The sequence below is a fragment of the Hermetia illucens genome, chromosome 2, assembly GCF_905115235.1.
Source record: "Hermetia illucens chromosome 2, iHerIll2.2.curated.20191125, whole genome shotgun sequence".
Taxonomy (NCBI): Eukaryota; Metazoa; Arthropoda; class Insecta; order Diptera; family Stratiomyidae; genus Hermetia; species Hermetia illucens.
The window spans coordinates 138,256,203-138,280,849 of NC_051850.1; the positions used below are offsets into that span (position 1 = coordinate 138,256,203).

Consider the following 24,647-nt stretch of genomic DNA (forward strand, 5'->3'; position numbering starts at 1 on the left):
CAATTCGACTACTTTTCGACATTTTTATGTCAGGAAGTCCTACTTCAGTCTCTCTGGTTGTAAACGGTTAATCCCTAGAGGATATTTTGACTCTCAAACAAATTCAATTGATTTAATTGTCTGGATGATTAACAGACAATTTATATATATATATATATATATACATATCTTCTCTCTAGAGTGGTATTAAAATGATGGAAAAATATTGTACCAACCACGTAGTATTTTTCAAAGCATAATTGTGCTGGAGCCACTGGAAGGTTGTTTTGCATACCTTGAAGTTCTTTACTCGATTCGAATAAAGCGAAAAAAGGGTGGTTTTATATTGGTGTCTTTAACATGATACTGGTTTGGGAAAAAGTCTTATTTTAGTGTAATTGAATTAAGGGTTGTAAAAATGTATAATCCCTTTGCAAATTCGAGACTGTATTTTATAGAACATCAAATTCATGATTGATATAATATAGACACCTTTTGAAAACTTGATTTAATTTAAAGGTTTTGGTGAAAAACTACAACTTTTTACAAAAGCACACTGTGTCCTTTTACGCTATTTTTTACACCCCTAAATTATTGTTGTAATTACTCTAAGAATATTCGCTAACGATTTATTTCTTCTTTTTCAGGTAACACAAACATTCTCTGATGTGATTAATATTCATTTATATAATAATCACGAAGTACACGGTAATTTTCATTAAAATGAGCCGCAAATGGCAAATATTATCCAAATAGTAACATAGCGCATTTCTCCAACTGAAACAATGCATTAGATTAGATGTGAATAGCTTCAACTGTTCAAGTTCTTGATGCTATATGAGCAAAACTTCGTCTAAGAACATTCACTGCTTTCAACATTACTTTCTACCCATAATTTGTGAACCGAAATTGAAAGTATAGCAAAATCAGCGGGTCAACAAACTCTAGATTTTCCAAAACATCGCAAACCTCCGGCAAACCATAAAAGACAACAATAATAGCCGCAATCTGCAAAAATTGCCAGAAGCGTGACGAACTCTCCCTGAATAAGACTCTTATATCACCTACTCCACCGTCACGATCAACATCATTAACGCCACCGGCACCACTCCACAATAAATCCAAAAAGTTGAGAATAGAAAGTGCCTTGGCTTGCAATACCCATGGCTGGGCAAGACATTTCCTCCCAAACTACATACTAGAAGCGGCTCAGGGAATTCACTCCAAAGTACCATGGAATCAACACCAAATTACAGCTTCTTCAAAAGGTATTCACAGAAGAACGCGATTATTTTTGGAAGACGGAACTTTCGCTTTCCGACTTCACGTAATGACTACTGGCTCCAGGAGGAAGAGTGAATGCAAGCGCCATATGTTGGATGGTTGCTTTGATCTCGAAAGCCTGCATCATGGGTTCTCCGCCATGGTTCGTTTACTATTATTTATAGCATTGTTAAGAGAGCAATAATCGAAACTTAACGCTGGTGCCAATGATTTGTGAGAGAATTTTTGCAATGACTTCTTGGAGTCATTTGAGCTGATGTAACTTGAGGTTTGACAGTGGCTTCAGGCAAGCGTCCCGTAGTTAAGTAGTTTCGAGCCTGGAGCGTTAAAGGCTGTCAATTGCCATTAACGCCATTGTTGATGAAGTGTTTTGTTTGATGCTTCTTGAAAATATTACGCAAGATCGCCAAACGTTTTGTGCGAATTCTATTTTATTTTTGCAAATCACAATCAAAACTTTCTATCAGCGAAGGTAGCGCGATTATTTTTGTACTCAAGCGAAAATGAGATTGTTGAAGGAGGTAGATGAGTGGGTTTAGGAATCTGAATTTGATGGGATAATTATATGGAAAATTATGCAATATCTGGGTAGTTTTGTGTGGATAGTCGAGCTCATATTAAACCAGATATTTAGAAATAGGACAAATTCAGCGGTTAGCATACTCCTTCATGGATTACCGCGGGATTGCATGACTTGGACTGCAGAATCCCCACAGGAAAATTCCGGCGGCATAAAATCGCTTGATCTGGGCGCAAATTATATAGTTTGAATGAATCACACTTTGTATACAAAAAGATGCAAATCTTTCATGGAAATATACTTTAGAGAATACGCTCTAAATAATGGTTCGAATTGATGTTCCTGGATTCTGAACCATGCTCTTAAGAACTGCACCGATGTCTTATGTTGAACCACCCGCTGAAGAACGAACAGAGTATCTAAGTTCACTAACTGATCCAACCTTCCTGAACGTTTGAATTAATCCCTGAAATTAAATCATTTTATAAACAATATTTTGTATGAAAATTGTAAAATATAATTGAAAAACTATCATTATTTTAATGATTAAACTTGGTGGAAAATAATAGTTGCGTATAGTTCATTAATTGATGCAAAGTCTTTATCAGTTATCCCCGAAGCGTTGGTCCCAAAAAACAATGCAGAAACTCATTGGTTTAGAGTTACCTCAAGATAATATTGCTGGTGAAGAAGCTGTACTCCCGAATTGTGATTCCAATGCATCTTATGCGTGGAACAATGTCGAGTCTCACGTATAATACGGTCGAGGCAAAAACCTTTCTAGCTTTACAAACTGTCCCATGCCTATATAAAAACTTGAGTCGAAGGAATATTTAAGTCTTAGATTGGCGTAGATTCACTGATACTGCATTCTTAGTATACTGCCGATATTGCAATTACACGAGAGGATATAAAAAATGGCGCATACTGAGAACCAATCCATAAGGGAGTAAAGTTTATGATGCAAAAAATGAAACATTCGATCCCTTACTTGTATCAGCGGTTTGTGCAACTGCCGACCTCAGTTTTACGTTAATTGATTCCCGGCACCGCAATAATGGGATATTTCGCAGTGAATTCTAGACTATCAAACGCGTTGTACCCCGCGTCGAACAGTAGTTTGCCCCTATGCAGACAATTGAACTGTTACTGTGTTTACTCTCAAAAAATTCCTATCTTGTTCTTCCTGGCCACAATGGAGCATGTATTATATTAAGGACATTTTGATTCCTGTTGTATCGATGCAATATTAATATAGATACCAGTCATATAGTATATAAGAATGCAATCGTAATCGCAAAAATGGGTGTCATCGAAAGAGCAAAAGGGACTCCTCAGATTCAGCTTTACTTTTGTTCTGTTACAATCAGTTAACAAGGCGTCGTAATGAATCACCTCGGGCCACACACCGTCGATTTGAGTTGGTCCTAAGTCCACCATCCAACAAATCTAGACTATAGGATAGTTGGGCAGTAATATTGTATACAATTGTTTTTTTTTAGGAAAACAAATTCGGCTCAATAGGGTACGGTGGGCGGATAACTTAATCCGTATGGATGAGGATGATCCAGGCCGGAAAGTCTATAAGGGCAATATCTATGGTAGAAAAAGAAGACGAGGCAGACCCTGCCTGAGATGGAGCGATGGCGTAGGTCTGGACGCCAGACAGCTTTTAGGGATATCGAATTGGTGGACCAGGATCTTTGGAGTTCCTTATTAAGGCAAGCTTAAACCGGATACCGGTTGTTGCGCCGTTGATTATGATGATGATGCGAAGAGGAACACTGCCGCTCATTATTGTTATTCGGTTTCATGCGGAAAGTGCGGCTCCTAAATAGCATCACCTCTACAAACGATTCCAAAAAAAATATCCTTCTTACCTAAATAGCAACAAAGAAATTTGAGGGAAGAATTATTTTTTATCGTTGATAGTATTTCGCCAAAATTCACGATATCCATCTTGCACACACCTTCCAATATTGCAAATCTTCCATTAAAATCCTGTGAATTCTGATCCGAGAAACTTTAGGAAGTGAAATGACGAACGAGTCCTTGACTTTCATAATTGGTCTTTCAACCTTTGAGATTGTTCCGTCGTAAATTGATAAGCTCTTTCTTGGGAAATTAGGGATCCAAAGTCGACATCGCCGGTTTTCAGTCCAACAGGCATCTACTTGATATCGAACTGGAACAATTGGAGACCGACTTACTTTCGTATCGAACCCTATCTTTAGGCTAAGCACCCAAGTATTAAAAAAAAGCGAAAAGTTCTAGCAGTTTCTTCCAGGGCAAAATCAACTCGTAAGCCGCTAGGTCACCTCTGCTCTGGGGGCAGCGGCCATATAGGCAATGAGCGAGAATTTCATGGGCATGGGCGCCTTAAGTAAGAGACCCACCCTTGCCCGGGAGATGCCGCTTTGATTGTCAACTTAACAGTTCACAGTAAAGTCGGAGGTGATGCTTGTAGGGTCTAGTTCTCCGCAGAATAGCTTGCAGATATAGTAAAGTCATTAAAGATTTCACAAACCCGACCTTGCAGATGGGCAATGATAGTGAAAAAGAACTCAAATTAGTGCAGTGGTAACCATCTGAGGAACTGCATATTATACTAGATAAATAAATCTAAGACAAAAGCAAACCGAGGCAAGAATGGCACAACCTCTGGGCCACTATCGCAGGCAGAATACACATATGCAGTAAATCCAAACATGCTAAAATCAAAACAAAGTATGCCTTCACTGCTTAAGGGACACGTAGTAATCTATCGGTAACATCCTCAATTGTAATTCTGTTAGTCAGCAGGCTACACCACAATTTCCGAGTTTTGTTATGTGTGTGTGTGTTTGCGGTGCGAGAGAAGCTACAGCTTCCGAGCACTCAGGCCGTGTTGGCCCATTATACCCGCCACCCCCGTCTAACGGAATATTCCGAATTCCCGTCGCAACTGGAGAACATCGGCACCAAAGATCTGATGCCTGATGCGTCCATAGGCGGGGTATTCACATAGAAAATGCTCCGTGGATTCCGCTTCCTCATTACATGAGGGGCACGTATCATCTTGAGTAATTCCTATTCTGAACATATCCCCAACTAGTGAATTATGGCCTGTCAAAATGCCCAAAATACACCTGCAAGTTCTCCTGCTTTTCGAAAGGATAAACTTTGCGGCGCGCATGTTCGGTTCTGGGAGGAAAAGTTTGGTGTGTCGAGCAGCATTTAGGCTCTGCCACCTGTGATTGTGGGAAACTTTTTCCCAGTTTTTGAAAACAGATTTAGGCAATGCTGCTGATACTCCAATTGTTGGTTCCGGTCCCGGGATAGGGGAGATTGACCCATCTTTGGCTAAAGCATCCGAGATTTCATTTTCCTCTACCCCACAGACACCAGGTACCCAGAGTAGTTCCACCGTATTGAATTTAGAGATAGAGTTCAAACAGTTTCTGTATTCCTGAACGATTTTCGAGGTGATCAAAGGACTACTCAACGCCCTCAATGCAGCTTGGCTATTACTGCAGATTGCGATGCGCCTGCCCTTCAACCGCTCGTCAATCACCCAAAGGAAAAGCCCACTTCTCGTTTTTATTCGAGAGGTAGACTCCGGCTCCAGAACCCTCTCCTGTTTTTGAGCCATCAGTATAGAAGACTTCCGTAAATCCCGCCACGCATTCCTCTGGGATTTCCCAGTTCTCTCTACGCTTCCGGGTAACTTTATATCTTCTACCAAACAGATGTATAAGGACACGAGAATCGGAAGACATTGTAAGAACTGGATTCAGTCCCCCAGTAACTCTTTCAATGCTCTATGCCCCCACATCAGTTGTTTCCCCATATATCTAATCGAATTAGTCTATGACCTGCTCTCATTGCACTGCTTTGAATAAATACATCCAGGGGATGCAAATTGAGTAGTGCATTCAGAGCTGCGCCGGATGTCGTGCACATGCTACGCGTGATACCCACACACACAGTTCTTTGCAGTGCGGCTAGTTTACGGTGAAAACCTTTTGTCTTACCTTAACCCAACCCACTACGGATGCATATAGCAACATCGGCCTAATGATGGCAATGTATATCCACATTACCACAAGAAGCCTGAGTCCCCATGTCGAGACAAAGGCCCGCCTGCACAGCCCATAAGCTGTGAGAGCTCGTTTCATCTTTACCTCTACATGTTTGTTCCAAAGAAGTTTTTTATCTCTAACTCCCAGATATTTCACTTTTTCGAGAGTTGAAGGGCAGTACCCCTCATCTCAGGGCGGCAACCCTCCCCCCCCCCCCCCCCCCCCAATTGTCTCCTTTTGTGAATAATACCATTGTGGTTTTATTTGGATTAACTGAAAGACCATGTCTATTCCTACACACCGAGCTTGAGATTTAGTGTGTATTGGTAAATTTTGCAGTTCGCATAGTAGTGAGTCGATCAGCATACTCCACAGAAGTAGCAAAAGCACACCTCCTCGGGGCAGCCCTTCATTGTGTCTGCAGTCAGATAGCGATCGACACCCACCTCAGCGCACAGCAATCTCTGCGGTAGCATAGCATGGATCCATTTCATTAAAGCATCATCAGCACCATGCTCTCTGGCGGTATCACAAAATTTTTGAAAAGGAGCACAATCAAAAGCCCCTTCAATGCCCACGAACACCCCCATCGCGTACTCACCATTCAAAGTTGCATCCTCTATCTTTGTGACCAAAGTTGGTTTTCATTAAGTGGGTGCGACCTAAGTGCGTTTCCACGAATGCGACGCTCAGCCAGTCTTTCCAAACCTTTCAGCAAGAATGAAGTCAAGCTGATCTGTCTGAAGTTCTTTGGATTAGAATAACCTAGATTAACCTTTTTGCCAAGAGGAAGCCACGTAGCCCAGAGCAAGACATCCTCGAAAAATATTTCTTAGAGGTCGCTCTAAGTGCTCCATATCCGCCTTTAGCATTACCGGATAGATGCCATCAATGCTCTCACCTTTTCATGGGTAACAACTGCTTTCGCAGTGTTCCACTTCCCCTTGCAGCACTTGCGTGTTGAACGGATTGCAAGAACCGTCAACTCTTCCCCTGCCACTTCTCTCACCCGTTCTCGCGGGTGGCCGACTCATCCCTTCCAGCGGCAAAGGAGTCCTTAGTCGCCAAGGGAACTGTACTTTATTGCCAAGAAGTTCATTGAACTTTGTCCAATCCGTCTTCCTAGGGTTCCGTCTTTGCACTGCAGACTGTTCGCCCGCAACAGTCAGATTGAATTCTAGGTATCGGTGATCTGACAGTGAGACCTCGTCCAGCACTCGCCTCTCTAGGGGCGCACCCTACGTTCGCGGCCATCTGACCAGGTGAAGTGATAAAATCAAACAGCTTCTCTCCTCTAGAATTGCATTTGCTACTGCCCCAACAAATATGCTGAGCGTTCGCATCACATCCGTTTAAAAGTTCAAGGCCACTTGATTCTGCATACACTACCACATCCCTTAGTTCTTGCGTCGGCGGAGGGCACAAAGAATCATAGGGTAAGTAGGCAGAGGCAACTGTAACGTTTCTCCTCTTACTATTAACCTGCTATTGTAAGTTGACGCAACAAGGTTCTGGCAACAGAATTGTCTCAGCATGGTTACCTCTAACTATTTCGACATTAGAACGCAAGCCCTCGGTCTCAAGAATCTTTTATCGAAGAAGATCCTGGTCCCCTTGACTGATACAATACTTGGCTTTTGAACCAAAAATATATAAGGACAGTCCTGCAACTTTGCCAGCTTTGCCGCCAGTAGATAGGAAGAAGCTTTGGCATGCTGCAGGTAGATTTGACTAACTCTTATGTTTGTAGCCATAAGTGCAGTCTAATATGAAAACCGCCGCTAACTGAAAAGTCTGTTGCGTTCAGTGTGGATCTCACCAGGGTTACCAGCTTGTCCTCACCTTCTACCGAAAGTTCCGCATTCTTGTGTCCAATTTCTCTGGATACCGCCACACATGGTGGAGTAGCAACGTTCATGTCCTCATTCCCAAGAAACTTCGCCTTCTTTCGCAGTGCCTTCCGTTGTCGTCCGTTAGATGCCCTCCTAGGTTTACGGAGTCCGGGCTGCATGGATCTATTTCCATATACCGGTGTTAGACCAGTTGCGTCCACGTTACCAGCTTCCCTTTCTTCCGTTTTTCCGGGTACAGGCGGGGAGAAGTTTCTGATAGGCAAGCCTGTAGTTCCTTCTCCTTTGCGGCTGAAGTTTCCTTGTGTCGAGGTTTCCTCCCCCGTATTTTAGAAGACTTAGGTAACAGTGCCACCGACCGACCGGCCGTAGTCAGGTTTTCAGTTCCTCTCATTAAGGGAGTTGCCGTACTATCTTTTTTAGCTGACCGTGCTGTAGACAGCGGTTGGAGAGCCTGTCTTCCACAGATTTATCCGTGGGGGATCGTGAATTAGATGAAGCCTTCAAAATCCGTGCCTCGGCCACGACCTGATTTCTCAGAGTCGCGGGTGGATTTGAAGTCTGTGACTTCTTACCACTTGGAGAGTTACAATCCTTTGTTTCCATCTCCATGTTTGGACACTCTTAGTGTAGTAGTAAACTACCACAAGCTCCTCCACCACGACAAGGTGGTGTCCGAGGAAAATATTGGAACATTATCTTGTAGTGGTCACTTGGACCCTTAAATCCTTTTTCGGCCCTGCTGTTTGTGGCCGACAACTTGATTGGTGCTTGACCCTAAGTGCGTCTATCATTCCTATAACAGGATAATCCTCTCATAGAAATGAATGAAACTAATGATCATTCTATAGTACCAGATGCAAAAGTAATTTGCTGATGACCTCAAAGTAAAACAATAAATCATGATTCCAAGCGACACTTTGAATCGGCACACTATTAAAAAACAATTATAATTCATTCATTTTCCCGTTTGCATTTTCCTTTCACTGTAACTCATGATCGGATTAAAACCACGAGTTGAAAATATGAAAGACTTGCATACAAAGAGAGCAATTCAGCGCTAAATATCTCGCTAAAAGCGCAATGAAAGTTTGTAATCCTCGCAACAAGAAATTGATTACTTATGGGAACCATTCATGTTTATATACAAGTCCGTATGTACATAAAATGTTCATATAAACAATATTGTTCATATCAATCAATCTCTACAGCTTTTCACGTCAACTTTTAATTTTTATTCATCTAACAACATTTTAACACTTCTTTTCTCTTTCTGGTATGATGGTAATGATGACGCGGAGAAAGCATATCCAGCCAACCAGCTACATAGCTATGTAGTGTGTTGGAAATACATTACCGGGACAAGTGCAGTACCAGAAAGTCATTTTATTCGCATCATAAACAAATGAGGTAAAATTTCTTCCAAGACTGCATCGTCTACATCTTTACGGTAGTCATTGAATGGAGCATCGCGGGTAGACGATGGCTGCAGGCTAGTATGCAACCTACTCATACTTAAACTCACTTAACAAGTTCACTCTCGTGTCTCTAATTTTGACAAATGGATGCCCAAACGGTGGTGATTTTTCGTTGATAACATACCGCCAGTTGCTATAGATGCAGCCGGAGCAGTTCATGTGGAAACTGTGTGTACGCAAAAGTAAGAAAGTTCCTTGTGCCGGTGGGTTTGTGAAGGCTAATGGCAGGTGAATGATTAATGAGTGAGGTTTGCATCTCTAATTTGAAGGAATGTGGTGTGAAACGGAAGAGTTTGGTCATTGTTAAAAAAGCGATGAATTTCAAGTTATGAACCCTTCCCGATTCATACAATTCAAATCTGTGTGCTTTGGTACATGTGATTTGCAAAAGCTGCTTCTAATTGCATTTTGCTAAAGACCCATAATAAATTATGGATTAAAATTCAAGTCTTTCGCTCCACTAAGGGTAATTGCAATATTAAATTAAGATACAACAGATTTTCCCCAAAATTCCTCACAATTCGTAAATACTTTCAAGGTTTATTTGCGATCTTCTCAGCTTAAACCTCAGCATCCATCAGCATCACTATCAGCAGGTGCATCATGCATTCAGTCACATAACTATGCACACACTACTACTCAAGAGTTGATATCTCCACTATTTAACTGCGGTGACCATCCTATATAAGATGGTCCAGCTTTGGTACCTGTTAAATAGATTGCTAGTATGAGATCGTCGCTTCTGATGATGCTGCCGTTGATGCTGCGTTTGTTGCAACAAGTTCATCAGTTATAACCGTCATCAACAGCATCAACACACTAAGATGCAACCGTCTATGGGATTTACCTAGAGCAACATAACAGCATAAGATGTTGGTCACAGGCAGGCCTCAAAGAAAGCGAGTCAGTATGTCAGTTAATTCACTTCCGGCCAACAACAGATAGTAATGCTTGCTTGCTTTCTTCTTGTTTATAATGGCCATTATAAATTGAATCGAATAAGCCATATTCACGCTTTTATATTCGCTCTATATTCATTAGATATGAATAAAAAAAATGTACTACTGTATGTGAAGTGAGTGAAGATGTAGATTTTATGGAAATTTTCAGATAGATCCTGGAAAGGATATCATAACAAAGCAATGTCCTCTCCTAGTCGTGTTTAGATTTTCGATCATAACTGGGTATTTTTTTTACTATCCAGGTGTATATTTCCATGACTGACTATTGGTAATAATCGTCAATCTATTCTTTGAAATTATTAAAATTTAACACATTTAATCTTACTCTAGAGATAATAAAAATTTTTCAACACCTGGTTCCGCAATACCTTAAGACTCAACTCTAAAGCGAGAAATATGATTAATAATAAATAAATAAATATAATTAAACTCACTAAGTTATGTTGGTTAAGTCGCTCAAATAAGCAATGCTAAAGAAATAGTCTTCAATTTGTTAGAAACTCTTCACAAAGTCCGGCTTCATCCCTTTTTCAATATCCCAGAAAACAAGTCATACACAGAAGTACACCAAATTAACAATGAAAATATAAATAATGATACATTTAGCAATGTTTTCAGATACTCTTTGAGTTGAATAATCTAATCAGGTAATAATAAGTTACGGAAGATTTTCAAGTTAATTGTGTCCATTGGCTTCTTTGTTGCTCATTTTAACAAGGCTTCAATTATTCCTTCATAAAATATTCTACGCACACATTACATCAGACATGGACTCTAATTTTTATGTCTACATTAATCAATCTACAATGATTTGTTTGTTCAATAAAAGATATATTCGTGAGTACCGTGAACATAATCCTTCTTGACCTATTGTTGAAAGAGAAATTCTTTCTTTTGATCAGGGTGTATGTCAATTCCACTCAGATGAATGGAAAGAAATCATAGAAAATTTCTTGAAAATAGGCAAAACCTATTAATCTTTCTATAAAAGAAATGACAAAATTGAGATGTTTTCTGAAGTATTTATAAATCAATTCATAAACGATTTAAATTATTGAAAAGGATGTTTGAATATCAACAAGATTAATAGTATAATTGAGAAGAAATTAGTCCTTTTATTCCCTGAGAAAACATTCCTTCAATACTTATAAGCAAATAGGAGGTTCAGACAAATACTACGCCCATTCGTTTGATTTCAGAGCTAATCGGATGTGACTGACTTGCAGATAGGCAATTAAAGGGACATCCTGAACCTTGGGTCCATCTTAATAAAATATTTGCTTTCCACAAAAACCTGAAAGGTCTGTAATTTAACATTAGTATCTAAGATATTATCAATGGAACGTCCTTGCATATCTAATTTCAAACTAAAGTCTATTTCTTATTGGCTTCTGTTTCTTAGTCTGCCAAAAATGCACATTAGAAGTTGAAGCAGCTTTTGAGTAGACAACATTTCAAGGAAATGCAAAACTTCATACACGTGGCAGTCATTTGAATGTACTTTTGAATAGATAGAAACGACATGGGGCCTGCCATGCCTGTAAACCTCTAAGATTACAGCTATCGCTCACTGTTAACAATAGTTTGTTCAAACTATCCCAAGATGGTTGAGGAAAATTCTGTACAGCTTTGTTAAGTTGGCCTTAATTTTAAGAGAAAAGTGCTACTCTACCTTAGATTTACCTACTTGCATTTTCGTCATCCTCCTAATCATTCACTCTGATTCCACAAAACGGATGACGGATTCAGGACTTCCTCAATTCCTAACAAAGAAATTATTCGATGTTTGATGGACAGTGTAGGGGTGATAAGGTATGCATTTTTCTCAAAAGTGACTCTATCAATTTGCACATAATTTCGTAGGAAGATGGGAATTAGATATGAACGCTCATATATGGAATGAGTTACAGCATTTTACGTTGAGTCCCCATACATGCAAAAAGGGATGTACAATTCTCACGGAATAGAGTCATGTGGGAAAGGAAAAATCTACTAGTAAAACTATTAAAAGAAAAAGTTTCCGTTTTTACTATAATATAAATTTATTTTGATTTTGAAAAAATGCGGGCGCGTGTTTTGGACACAAAATGTATCCTTCAGTGCTGCTTTGTACTAATTTGTTTCGCTTAAGGGGGTCATCCCGTGTAAAGGCCGTTTTTTCGTTTTTTTAGAAATGTTTTTATGAAGAACTGGATAAAGGTATAAATACGATTTTTTCACCATATATTTATTAATATCTTGAGCACCCGTAGTAATTTTTCCAGCACGATAGCATAGTTCATTATCGAAATACAGAGCAACTTATACGCCCATCTCCAAAAAGAGGTGTTTTTCTGCTGTCACGCTAGAGGGCGCTGCGATTATCTTAAAGAATAAATATAAACGGCACTTTAAGATGTGGACTTAACCACAGTCCGCAAACTAGGATTATTAAAAAATATTGAAGGTAAATTTTTGGTGCCTTGTTAAACTTTTTTTTTGTGAATTTTGGTGTTTTTTCAAGGCTTCTTTAATGAATAAAAAAAAAACTACTGAATGAATCGCAATTATCTTAGTTTGCGGACCGTAGAAATACGTTCTGAATAGAGCGTGAAAATTTCAAAGAATTTCATTGAGTAGATTTTGGGCTATGGTGGCAGCAGATGTTCAACATGTTAATTACCTGGAACAAGCTAGACGAACAGTTCCCTGCGTTAGTCTGTTTAAATATTTCCAGGCTCTCTGCAATATCTAGTTTGTGGACTTTATGTATTTTTTATATAATGTAGACCTTGTCCCAGGGAATATTATGTCCGACTTCTACTATGTTTTTTGCTTCTTTGATATGTTCTTCGAATCGTGTTTTTACCAACCGCTCAGTCTGGCCTATATACAGGGTGCGGCAGCATAACTTCCTTTTTTAAAATGCGCGCCATTCAGTTAGTTGATGTCATAGCGGAGCGCTAGTGGTTTTGTTCAAGAGGGGATACTGTAAAGTTTTGTCCCGACGTAGTTTAGTCGCCATCATGCGTTGAAATAGCGAGGAGCGTGCCTTTGCCGTTGTTTTTTTTAGCGATGAAGCCCATTTTCATTTGTGTGGGTCGGTTAACAAACAAAACATGCGCTACTGGGCTGACACCAACCCTCGAGAATTGCATCAAAGGCCTTTGCATTCACCCAAAGTCACAGTGTGGTGTGCAATTTCCTCAGCTGGAATTATTAGTCCCTGTTTTTTTGAGGAAAATGAGGTTACAGTGACAGTGAATTCGGGCCGGTATGTAAACATGCTACAGAATTTTTTTTCCCACGGCTAGAAAATTTGGATTTGGGGGACACTTGGTTCCAACAAGACGGTGCAACAGTGTTTATGTGAACCGTCCAAGAACCCTACAAGATTTGAAGACCACCATCCAAGAAGAAATTGCCAACATAACACCTGCTATGCTAGCAAGAGTCATGACAAACGCCAGAAATCGGTTTACGCAATGTATGGAGAATGGGGGACGTCACCTAACAGATTTGATCTTCAAAACAATGTAAATAAAAACTTTAGACATGTACCTACATTATAAAAAATAAATAAATAGTTTCCGATGCATACAATAGTTTTTATTGAGTTTTGAAAAAAGGAAGTTATGCTGCCGCACCCTGTATATACTGGGGAAATCCGAATTTTAAGTTGTGCATGTCTGTTTGTTGTGACTGCCTTTATTTTAAATTATCCAAGTGCATTACTGATCCTAGACCACAACGAGGTATATGTAATGCTGGATCTCAGTGTTGTCTTGTCGTTGGTGCCTAGCAACGACTTCAATTGTTTCTTGTTATTGACAACCTGTTTCTTCCTTATTATTACGTCTATAATGTCGACGTTGTATCCGTTCTTTCTCGTTGTGTCTTTTATATAAGACAGTTCTTTAATATATCTTGATCTGTTTAGGGGATGTATAGCATTCTGTGTATCATGCTGCGGAAAACTGCGAATTTATGCTGCTATAAATGGAAAGAGCTGCTAGGGATGACTCGTTGTGTGGTTATGGATTTGCTGAATATTTCGAACTTAAAGTTTTCCCCATTTCTAATAATTTTGATGTCCAGGAATGGTGTTCCTCGCATTTGTTAAGTCTCCATGGTAAATGTTATAATAGAGCTGACTGATTTTTTCTAGCAATCCACTCAATCGTAATTTGTCCACGATGGCTAGTACATCATCGACATATCTTACCCAAAAGGCGGGCATTATCCCACGCTGTTCAATTAGTTTCTCCAGATCTGACATAAATAATAATGTAGAGTCTTTTTGATGGGTACACTCGGAAAAAGTGACTTTATTTCAAATGAAACTAGAATTTCATGTTATCTAATCTTAGCATTTTTCGGCTTCTCGACTACGTGGAAATTGGTTTTTGCGGTAATCTTGATTCGATTTCTTGTAATAACCACTTCGAAATACTATAGGTAGAGGAATTAGTGTCCGCGATAATCTTCCGTGTTTCGTTACCATTTCTATGTATCCTGTGTTGGATTTTGAACCTAGGCAGAGAAGGATTGGGAATGCATAATGCGGCTATGTTCTTTAACAAGTTCGGCACATTTCTTTTGTGTTTTCTCCCTCTTTAAATCGACTATGGTAGAGGATTTGTTCTTAGCTTGAAGAAGTTGTTGTTATTCAATTTTTGGAGTGCCAGATCTTCATAGGTCGTTCGGTCTATTATTACCAGTTTATTACACTGCTTAGGAAAGTACTGCTCGAGATCTTTCATTTGATACCCCACATGGCTACATATATTCTGTGAAAGAAAATGGTCCACCCCTCTTTTAGATATATGAGGACCTCCCCCCCCCCTCCTAGGTCCTGCCCACAGCAATATGGAGGGTAATAAGGTTTCATTTAAAAAAAACCTTAAAAACTTAGCTATTCATTCTTTAAAATGAATAATACAAGCGAAAAGGCGAAAGTCGCTTAATTATTCCAAAGACCTACACTTCCCCTTTAGTGTTCTGTGCTACGAGTTTCTAGGGCAACCGACACGTCCGCCATCCTGCGATCATTGATTCCACTACATGGCTCTGCTAACAATGAAGAAGATACCGTTTGTTAGTTTGGGGCCTATCTACTGCCAATTCAGTCTAATACTTTTGTGGGTATCCCGCCTCACCACAGATATAATTTTTCATTGAAGATTGTATTGAGCCAGATGACCCCGATTACATGACCGAGATAGGTTTTGACGAAGGCTAGAAACTTTCCAGGTGCTACTCTCATACGACAGCAATCTTTTATTGTGCTTGTAACAAGTAAACTTGATTTCTAAGAATGCTTTTATAAATAGCCTGATAAATTTTTGCATTTTATGAGTATTTGCAAAATTCACCAGTCCCTATAACACCCATCAGTTATAGTTGATTCGAATTTCTCTTCAAAACTTGAGGTTTTGTAAATTCCAGTAAATTCCAGTAAACAAGATATTTGCGAAAGGCGCGGTAGTAGAAGAGTAGTTATCTCGTCAGTAATCATATTTTAGTGACTTTAGAGTGCTATAAATGTAGAAATTGTTTGTCCTGCTTCTTTCTAATTTATTGTATAATAGCTAAGAACAAAAAAAATCAAAAGAATGCTTATTTTAAATTTCTATAGAGGCTTAACCTGAACCTCAATGCAATCCAAAATTGTGCAGGCATTAAAAAAACTCAATTTTCACCATTTATTCTCAATAATTATGCATAAAAAACTGAAAAATATGATATAATCCTAAATAGTAGCTCATATTCTTCGTAATTTTGTACAGAATCATGCCTCCAAATTTCATGATAATCGGGTTGTTACTTTTCGAGTTAGAATTCCTGCAAATGTGAAAATCGACATTTTGAGAAAAATACATTTGAGAAAATATATAGAGACATTTATGACTCTTAATTACGAACAAAATACAGTTACAACGCTCGCGATTTCGCAAGGACATAAAATAACTACCTCCTAGGCGCTCGATTCAGCCCCTGTACCCGATAATAGCTCGGTTCTACACCCATAAAATCTAAGGGAACACTAATTTCGCTTTGAATTTTCTGGAGCCTATTCTGAGATAACTACGTTAAGGATCTATGCAATCAGAAAGTCAATTCTGAAAACCTCCTAATGTGGTTTCCCCAAGCAACAAGTCACTTATTTCAAGTTACTCGCTTAAGTCTTTTGTTCCGCATATGTGAAGCTAACGAAACGCCGTATTGAAAACAAAGTACGGGAAAAAAAATAATAATAACAGCGAGTAGAATGTGTGAATGCCCTTAACTCCACACAAGAGTGAACATAAAACTTTTCTAGTTGAGATTCTCGAGTGCATGTTATCCTTAGGGACTCTTAAAGCTTTATTGGTTACTATGTTGATCTTCACGAAATAATACATTACTTTTTGGTATTATTAATACATCCGAGTGTAGGCGTGGAGGAAGATACATATGTACTCTGCGGTTTTTTCTATTTCTACGTGTCTCGAAGTTGTGTTTGAATCTGTCGATTCATCTGCTCCACCTATGTCTACCAGATTCCATGCTACATTTTTGTGGAATCTCCTTTTAGATTAGAATCCTGCTGTTACTCTTTGCGGTTTGCTTTAGCGCTACTTTATTTTCACTTTATGCTTCCTTTTTAACTATGATGCACTTTAACTGATCACATCTCTCCCCAATGCTGATTTGGCTTCAACATTTCAACATATTTTAACAGTAATTCTTGGTTCCGGTGCTTTCCAACATCAAATCTGATAACTTAATGGGGGAAACCACATTAGAGGACCTTTTTGAACATACTTTTTTGAGATTTTTTTATTAGGAATAATTATTCGAACCTCAATCAAATTTGGGCATTATATTAACTATATTCGGAAGAAATTTCGACATTTTTTTAAAAGTTTAAGCTAAAAATAAAAGAGTTACGCGACAATATTCCGCTAGAAGTTGTCACTGGAGTTCTTCAAAGAACCACACTTCCAAATTTCATGACGATTCTTTTACCACTTTTCAAGCTTAAATTACCCGCAAATGGGCAAAGGATCCTTTGAAAAATCCCCTTTCAGATATGAAAGCATTTATCACTCTCAATTATGAATAAAATGCAGTTATAATAAATACCAATGCACTCGTACAAGGGACTGACGCTGACTATTTACATAACCCTACCAGATTTCATGAGGACATAATGCGACTACCTTCTGGGCGGTGGACCCTGAGCCTGTATCTGGCCCTCCAAACTACAATTTTTTGTTTTGAATGTATATATATATATATATTTCGGGGGCGACATATCCCCTCCTTCAGTACAAAGCTACTAAAAACAATCGCCATTATAAGATTTTTTTAAACTTTTCCAATAATTACTTTGAAACTAACTACCTGCGAATTACTGCGACGAGCCTTATTAGTTTCGGGGAGCCGTTACCTGAATCCGTGTTAAGATACTGCTCTTTTCCTCCGCTGCCAAAGGATCCTTGACGTTTCCCAGTAAATTCCGCAAGATGGACGATCGACTTGTACCTACAACTTTCAGTTCAAACTTTTTCATCCAACTCCTCATGTTATTGAATAGGTAGGAATACAGAATACTTATCCGTCTCATGGTGGTTGCCTTATGCTACGAAAATAGTGTTGTACAAGCATGCCTATTGTGTTATTTGATTTTTCTTACGATCAACTTCGCAATATTCTGAGGATTATGCCCATTTTTAATACCAGTGTCAATAATGTGATTTCGTTCCTTATTGAAGCTGTATTCCGAAAAAGAAAATGTGATCAATTGGTGAATCATGCAATTATAGACTGCATTTTTTGGGAAAATGTGTGGTGTGAAGTTGCTGGTATCGTTTTCTACGCTGTTACGGTGTATTTCGAACTCAAGCTTTCCGCTAGAGTTAATGATATTCAGGTCTAGGAAGGGTGGGGCACCATCCTCTTCTGCCTCTAGTGTAAATTCGATATTAAGATGAATCTTGTTCATCAAGGATATATTGTCGATATCGTCTCTTCTAACAATCGCAAATACGTCGTCTACATACCTAAACCATACTTTAGCGATTATTCCTCTCCACTCAATTTCTTCTTCGATTGATGACATGAACCTTTCAGTAAGTAACAGCGAGAGGGCGTTCTCCATCGTTTCTCTCAAAGTGGTTTTGTAGAATCTATCCCAAAACGTAAAATAGTTTTCGTTCATGCAGAGCCTGGCAAGGTTTGCATAACTTCGAACTTTTTTTCTCCATTCCGGGACAGATCCAAACTGGTTCAGCCATCTTTCGAGTCCGAAAATTAAATCTTTCACTTGTGTGTTGGAGAACAATGTCTCCGCGTCAAACGACACCATCACCTCGTACCCCCCCCCCTTCCCGGATCATTTCAATGCGTTGCAGCTTCTGTATTAGTTCATGGGAGTTACCCACTGAACAGTTATTGCACGTCGTCCCATGAGTCTGGCACTCATTAGTCAACCACTTGGCGATGTTGTACGTCAGTAAGTTCGAATCGGCAATGATTTCTCGCAACTCGTCCCCCTCCTTGTGGATTTTCGGTTGACATTTGATTCTTGGAAGTGCAGGATTTGGCATTCGAAGTCACCCAATGTTGGAGAAAGCTGCTCCTTGTCTATTAATTCTGTAGCGTATTCTGGGATGGCTAGCCTAACGATCTATGCAGTGAAAAAAGTCGATTCTGAAAACCTCCTAATGTGATTTCTCCCCTTAAGGAATTTTGCTCTGCAAAGATACTAGTCGCTGTTATAATTTTCCAGCGATATGATCGCACGCAATTAAGATATGGTCGAAGCGTGCTTTTCTGATCAAAATGTATTTGGTTAAACGATCTTTCATCTGGCGTAACCTGTTTCTTGAGGATTTTTCGACAGAAGAAGCACATCAATGAAATGACGTGGTTTCTTCTTCATGCCGTGCCGTTTCAGTTAGACATGTCATGGAAACTAAGCCCCCACTAGTAGTGAAGCGAATCTGCTCTCTTCTGACCTTAGCGGTGATACCACCAAATACTGACTCAAGCCAACTTTACAATTCGCCTATAACCGTCTTCCTAGACATTGGCAAAGTTCTCTTTCTTGAGAAAGTGATTCTTTTCAAAGTTGCCGACAAAATTCTTGTAAATAATAAACGGAAAACCACATTCTTGTGTTATACGATGCGCTCGAAACTCAAATATCTCGCTATCCAACAATTAGATTGAGATTTATTGGACGATCTTGAATTTTTCGACTTGAGCGATGAGGGCAAATTCCGAAAGGTGGACCAAATACTATCATAAAAAGGAGTCTTTGCAATAGTATTTGGATGGAAATTTGAAAGCCTCGCGACTTCAACCAGATCAGACCTTTGATAGAACAGAATTGCAAATAGATAGAACGGGGCAAAGGGACAAATGGAGGGCAAACGGGGTAAAGGCTAAAGAAAAAGAAGAAAACACATTCGTTAATATATTTTACACATGTATTAAATTTTCCATAAAAAAATACATTTTTGGAAACTAATATAAACCTTTTTTTTTCTTTCAGGTAAGATTACTGAATTTTATTTTCTTTTCCCATCAAAAAAGTAATATCAGTGCTCTTCTGATATAAACGCATGATTAGAAGAAAATAAATTAGCAATGCACATGTAAGTAATATTTGAATAAACAATCTTATTAAATGTCGGCACCATAATTAGAGGAAGTTAATTTAAATAAATACCACATTCAGTTTCATATATATGCCTCGATCTAAAGATAACAAAATTTAATGACTTATTTATCTCTCACTATGCCAAGCAACGGGATGAGTATTTTCACGATCAAAGCCGCAAATTTGAAATAAAATTCAATACAAAAATGAACATATGACTAAAGTGTAGTAATTTGGTTTGAATCTATTAACATTCATGAAAGCGAATCTGTTCAAAATGAATTTCCCACAATTTATTACCATAAAGATGAAAGTGAAATGATTCATTTCTCCCAATTATCTACTTCAACCATAAGACCTTCATACGCAAACCTCTTTCTCTTTCAAAGAAACCATTGAATGGCTTTAGATTGTTTAAATTCATAATCAATGCCCATGAATCAATCAAATCTATAGCGAATTAAAACTTCAAAAGTCAAGATTAACCTATCGATAAGAACGCATTTGGAAGAAATCGAAAAGAAAGACAATGAATAATGAGAGATAAAAACCGAAGCTAAAACACGTGTGCATGGAAAAGTGCATGATTGCGTATTGACATCGATTCAGATGATATTCGGAACGGATACACTTGGTATTGGTTACGGTATTGTTTTATTACAAAACTTTCATGTTGGATTGCCGGTAAACAAAGGAGGTTTTATTTAAAAGAGTTGTTTAGTTTGATTGTTAATTGCTGCATGCCCGTGTATTGTTTGCTGATAAATGACTCTCCCGTTAAAGATCTATCAATTTAGCCAATGAAAAGTTTTTATAATTGTGATTTCTTTTAGAGAATAGGTGACGAGAGTTTTTGCGCAATCCTTCTTGTATTTATTGTAATAATAACTTCAGTAATTTATTCGACACCTATCAAAGTATTTCTCCTTGTGGTGCGGTTTTCACATTCCACCAACCTGAATTGGGGCCCTTTTTTGCTACTGCACAAAAATATTGCCTTGGAGCTCGATAACTAATCCAAATACCTTTCACTGCTTCAATCATCCATAATTTAGACCTCGAAGGGTTAATCTTGAATCCAAATGATACACATCTAACAGCACGGGACAAATCACGAAACTATCATTCACTAACAGTTGAAAAGAAAGTTGAAATACCAGTTGTAAACATTGTAACTAACAATTTCTCTATTCTCTCTACTCTACCAAATGAAGTAATTTTTCTTTATAACGTGATATCCCATGATATGCATCACCATGTTCATCGCGACCAGGTTAAATTGCTTGCAAAAAAGATTGTGCTTGGAAGAAAAATTTGATGGACTCGTTGAAACAATCCAAACACACTTTTGATAATGTAATTTTTGTATAGCATAAATGAAATGAGGATTGAATCATGTTAAAAAAAAATATTAAATACAGTAAAACATCAATAAAACAAAATTTACCGCACGATAAAGAAAGTATAAGACATTATCTGCACAATTGTTCTGCAAGCAAAAAACTATCTGAAAAAGACAAAAGATTAGGATTTTTATCTGTTGGTTGCTGGTGGTTTGTGCATGAACAACATAACGACTTTCGATTGCAACAATTTTAGTTATTTAATAGTGTTCCGGTGTCACGCTAACGGAGAAGTATAATAAACAATAAGTCAGTTAGGTTTTACTGCTCTGGAGCAGTGTGACGAATGAAAAAATGTTGAAACTTGTAAGATTGCATAAATGTTTTTTGCAGAGAAATCATAAATGCATAAGGCCTCGAAAATGCTATTGTAGTTGACAGACTATGAAATTACCAGAAAATTGCTGAACGTTAATTTAAGCAATGCCAGTTATTTAAAAACGTTGCTATTATATAGGGAGATAATTTTTTGTATATACAATTTCGTAGGAGTGATTTTAAACAAATCTTGTTGAAGTTTAAATTGATTTTCGGCATTCAGAAGAATAGTCAGTGTCATTGGCATTAGGTTATTAGTTTGCCAAGCCTTAAAACTGAACAGAGGGTGCGATGAGGGTATTATGGATGGTTGCAATTCACCAGCAAAATGATAGAAGCTTTAGCACATATGTATATTCTGAAAGAAACGACACACAACTAAATCTTAACACTCGCAAAGGCACACAGGAAACATTTCTTCCTGGGTTAATATTAATATTTGCTTTATTTCTGGAAATATACAATTCTCTTCCCTTAATGCAGATTTTTTTCTTCCCTGAAAAACATTAAAGCCAGTTGCCTCTTTCTATCGGAGAACTATCGTTTTTACCTACATACATGTATCTATAGCCAGTTTTCCCTTTTTCCACTCAGGAACGAAAATCGTATTTAAAATGACAGATAGGAATGTTGTGTCTTTTGAATAAAGAACTTGATCTGAGAAATGATAAAACAGTACTCTAAATCACAGGTTCACTGGTAGAAATAGAAAAAAAAGCTGGATCAAAAATCGGAACAATGCGTTATACGTCAAAAGGATGTGCGCTAGTGTTTTGTTTTTTGTTCATTCAGTGGTTCCGACCAAATTTTTTGAAAGGATATCAGTCGTGGTAGTTGGAAATTTAGCACGACTGATATCCTTCCAAGAAATTTGGTCGGAACCACGCATACATAAATTTACTGTTTACTTCGATCACATATATAACGTGCGTTATTGCTAGTTACTTTTAATGGATTACAATTGTCCCTCGGGACTTCCTGAAAAGTCTATACCTTTTCTCGGCTGTTCTCCAGCACCCATCCGCGATCCTGGGTCCTAGGTATTATATAATTAATAACAAAATTGGCATCCTATTTTTCATCTCCAAATGGATGAGGGGTAAATTTAGGATAGCCTTAAGTGCCACGGTAGGCGTAGTACTCATAACTCCAGTAATTCTTAGGCAACCGAGCCTCTGCCTCTGCGTCAGCAGCTTCCTGCTTTTAGCAAAGTTCAGTCTCGGCCACCAGACGATGTATGCATATATTAAAATGGGTTTTATTATGGATGTATACATACAATTATATACATATCGCAGTCCTTCAGCACCAGAGCAATCTGCAGGGTTTCTGGTAATGTTCCTGGATATGGTGCTTCCACGTTAACTTGGAGTCGAAATGTACTCCTGAATATTTGACTATTTATACCGCCCTTGCTACGGTGGGTAGCGTATAGTTACTCCATCTGACGTCCCTAGTGAACACAACTAGTCCAACCTTCCTAGCGTTCACCGTGAGTCCATCATGGATGCACCAACTGTGGATTACATGCAGTATTGTATTTAGGCGGTCACATACTGTGCCCACAAACTTGCCGATAGCTATTGCTGCTAGATCGTTCGCAAATACTTCTGCAAAGACCTTTGTGTCCTCCAGGCGCCATAGCAAAGTATCTATAACTAAGAGCCAGAACAAAAGAGAGAGAAACCCTTCACTGTGGACAACTCCTAAGACATCCTGCCTCAATCGACTTTATATGGGTCTTTCACCACTTTAGCATGTGAAGCATCCAACTGATTAACACCGGATCGATTCCATACTGTCTTACCGCGTTACAAACCGCTGCGAATGTGGCATAATTGAAGGCACCTTCGATGTCCATGAACGCGTCCATGCCGTTACCCCATGGAGTGCTGAGTGTTTAGTAGGCATGCTGCCTCCTAGGGATGTATGTATTCCTTGTGAACCGATCTATTCGTTTTTCCCGTCCTTTAAGCAGAAAGCAAGTTAGACTGATCGGTTGGAAGCCTTTTGCGTCTGTGTTTCCCTCGTTTGGGAATAAATATTAAGTTCACATCACGCCAGTTAGTTGGAATATAAGCTTGTGCCAGATAAACACGGTATATATTGTAAATGTGTAGACCCAGTACATACACTCCCTCTATTACTATAGCAAGAATAATGTCATCGATACCGGCAGACTTGTATCTATGGAACGAGTTAAATGCCCATTTCACTAGTTAGTTGGTACTATTTTCCATGCCAGATTCAAATCTTTTAGTTGAGGTCCGCATCTGTCAGCCCTGAGATGAGATTTTAGATGCTGCCTAGAAAGTGCACTTCAAGCAAATGGTTTACCGCTTAATTGTTTTCTGTGTACCTCCAGCTCTGTAAACATATATAACCCAGCTGCTGGCTATGTTATGTGACAACGATCCACTTTAATTTTGAGGTTGCCTCAAGAGAGTTGGTTTCTTTGCAAAAGCGTCTCCAGGATGCTCATTTAGCTTCATAGAACTTCTGGATATGATTCCAATTTCTTTCAATAATATAATAATATATAATCGTTGGCCCAACAACATATTGGGTCAAGGCCTTGAAGTTTGTTAGAGCCCTTCATTCACACCCTACAGTACACTGTAGGTGGCAATGTGGTCAGCATTGCACTTGCCCGAGATTGTTACCTTTATTGACCTCAGGTACTCAGTCACAGCTAAGTCTACTGGACATTCAGAGAGGATAACAAATCCCTCTACCACAAATGAGATTTGAACCGCGACTTTCTGCTACGACGACCACTTGAACCATCGGGACACTTTCTTCTTTCAATTAAGTTTCATTCAATTAAGTTTAGATAGTCCTTTCTCACTCAGCGGCGAAGTCCAGCAAAATTCAATTCAAAAATTCAAAATATTATTTTGAAAATTTAAGTAGTTCTCATCCCAACGTTAAAACAAGTCATCTACCTAGGCATCACAGGCACATCTAACCGAGGAGATTAAACATAAGAGGACCGACATGTAAAGCTAACGCTGTTTTATATTCTGTGCCGCAACAAACCCGCTCCTCAAATCCTCAAAACGTTTTGAAATAAGCAGCTGCTACCACTTTTGTAGTAGATTAGTCATTTTCAAGCGTTTAGCTTTCCTGTGGATGCCTCTAGAACCGACGAATCTAGATTT

At 38.7% G+C, this 24,647-nt stretch overlaps 1 long non-coding RNA gene across 1 annotated transcript in view; it reads left to right on the forward strand.

Annotated features, from left to right (window-relative positions):
* LOC119649281 overlaps nt 1-19,743 on the forward strand; it is a 38,906-nt gene extending 19,163 nt beyond the window's left edge. The window contains exons 2-3 of the long non-coding RNA XR_005249113.1: nt 627-687; nt 19,658-19,743. This is a non-coding gene — a long non-coding RNA (uncharacterized LOC119649281). The remainder of the gene's footprint in view (nt 1-626; nt 688-19,657) is intronic.
* The last annotated feature ends 4,904 nt before the right edge of the window (nt 19,744-24,647 follow it).